The sequence below is a fragment of the Euprymna scolopes genome, chromosome 2 (genome assembly GCF_053919585.1).
Source record: "Euprymna scolopes isolate OS-2025 chromosome 2, ASM5391958v1, whole genome shotgun sequence".
Taxonomy (NCBI): Eukaryota; Metazoa; Mollusca; class Cephalopoda; order Sepiida; family Sepiolidae; genus Euprymna; species Euprymna scolopes.
The window spans coordinates 163,527,528-163,530,027 of record NC_136483.1 but is presented as its reverse complement, the minus strand read 5'-3'; the positions used below and the strand labels follow the sequence as shown (position 1 = coordinate 163,530,027).

The 2,500-nt window shown below is 39.4% G+C and overlaps 1 long non-coding RNA gene across 1 annotated transcript in view; it reads left to right on the top strand.

Annotated features, from left to right (window-relative positions):
* LOC145241611 (uncharacterized) overlaps positions 1-2,500 on the top strand; it is a 16,191-nt gene that overhangs the window by 4,780 nt on the left and 8,911 nt on the right. Inside the window, exon 2 of the long non-coding RNA XR_013862589.1 lies at positions 1,325-1,448. This is a non-coding gene — a long non-coding RNA (uncharacterized LOC145241611). The remainder of the gene's footprint in view (positions 1-1,324; positions 1,449-2,500) is intronic.

Genomic DNA, 2,500 nt, shown 5'->3' with positions numbered 1-2,500 from the left:
AATTTTATGTTTTCTGATGAACGTGGAGGTGAATGATACTATAAAAACGCGTGTATTTTGCATTAGATAATTTGAACATTGCCTTAATTGTAACTGATACCAGCGCCGGTTTTAAAGCCAAAACGAGACGTTCTATGTTACAGAAAATATTCACATTTTAGAAATAATACATTTAGTTAAAAGTTAGATTTATGACAAAATCAATTCTAATATATTTTATCAACTTTCTTTCATGTCTTCACTCAACCAATAAAAGAGAGACAAATGATTTGACCTTAAATGTTATTAAACGATTCCATGCACATATGTAGCCATCGTTGTTTGACAGGTGCGTCTCACGTCCGTTTATAATAACATATTTACGGCAACTGGTTTAGAAGCAGAAAAGTGTCAAAGTAGCCCCGAAGGATTACATCCCACGCAAAATAGATACAACATAATTACATTGACACATCGGTCCTCATTACATCACCAAAGTTAAGCAACGTTGAACCTAGTAAGTCTCAGATGGGTGACTATTTTGGAAATACCAAAATCTCACTGCATAATCCTCTATCTGTATAAGAGCCAGGTACGCCCTAAAATAGAGTACTGTTTCCACCCCTGGGGAGGAGCTGCTCGGCGCGCCCTATCCAGCTTTGGTAGGGTTCAAAATCAGCTTCGAATTCTAGTAGCTGATGCCCTTTTCTATTCCCTGTATCCTCTTTCCCAGAGAAAAGACGTTGCGAGCCTGTCTCTGCTCTGTCGTTATTTTCATGGCTCGACTGAACTCCAATCTATGGTTCCCCTTGCTAAACATTCACAAAAACACTCGACTAGTTACAACCACTGTACACAATTCCCGCCACTCGTTATCTGTGCCTAAATCTCAACGCAGATTCCATGAGCAAATCTTCTTTTCCAGAACTGTCCGCCTATGGAAAACTGTTCCGCTGGCCTGCTTCTCTTCAAATCTAATGTAAACAAGTTCTTTCTGAGCCGTTACCATAAATAATAAAATTCTACTCAATTTACACCATTAACGATTACTACACTACCACCTTACATTCATTAAACATTATCCTCGAGTGGCTTTCGGGTCTTGATAAGTGGTGACTCCGAGTAAAAATATACCAACCACTGTATTTAGGAGAACCTTGACAAGACCTGCAAAATCTGCAAAAGCCTAAACGTCGTCATCTTTCTGACTGCGATCTACATATTACTGATGATTGTGAATTTAATATTTCCATGAAGCCTTCTCCTTTGGAGGAAGCTGGTTCACCCTGTCAAGGGTGAATGTTGTGTCTTTGTCAACGGTTATCCATTTTGTTATATTTTGCAGCCCAAACGCCGGAATGTGCTGCAATCAAAGGTGAATGCCATGACAGCCGTCGCACGTTTTGCACAACTTCTCAGATCGGATTATGTGGACCAGAAGAATGGCAAGCATGCTGCACCTAAACCTGGTAAGAATTACGGTTTTTATTATTAAACTACTCGGATTATTTTTTTTGTTTAAAGTAAGATATCTTGTCTTGACAGAATTCAAAACCGGTTCGAAACCTGGTAGTGTGACGTTACACACGTTTTACACACGTGTTTACATGTAGACATCCGGGACCCAAAACGTTGTAGACGGGTACATCGCAAGGAACATAGAACAAGTAATAACTAGAATCCTTTTTTTTTTTAATTATTTCTACTATAGTCCTAAAGACGAGCCACCTGACAACACCCGTTTGACCTTACCTACAGAAATACTATAAATCAATTAATTTCAGTTAATTTATAATTTTTATTCAAATGGCCTTTTGGTACATTTGATAATTATTTATACGGTAAAATCGCGTTGACACACCAGTTCTCGTCAGATCACCGAAGTTAAGCAAAGTTAATCCTGGTAAGTACCAAATGGGTGACCATTTGGGAATTCTAGGCGCTGTATGTGCTCTCTGCTTATCTCGGCATTTATTTCCAGTCGTCCTGAACATACACTTCAATTGCCACTGGTATTTAACAATATCGACTCAGGAGATCGTGTGGTTGGAGATTGCGCACCTCCTGCCGCAAGAATTTCACGTGCAGACACCACCCCCTTTGGTGGGTATTCATAGTCTGCCAAAAACTGAAAGAGGCTGTTATGATTATTTTATGTTTTCTTGCATTAGGCATGTAGTACGTTGTTGTCAGAATGATTTCTCGGTATACACAGCTTAGATATTTAACAGTATACGTTGAAATCAAAAACATTCTTCTTGTTGCAACGCTCACGATTTCCTCTGTGATCTTAACAAACTGTGGACGCTTTAGTTGTGGACCAAGAAAACACAATCAAAGGCAATTCTTATTCATGCTGGTGGTATTGCCTACATATTGCTGGGAAAAATAAAGATTCGTAACTGTAAATCTTGATTAGGTGATTGTGTGGTACTAGTGCATCGTTTGAACCAGACGTAACTCAGCGTTCGCTCGGCTTTCCTCATAACATGACGTCAACAGCCGGATTATGCCGAGCGTC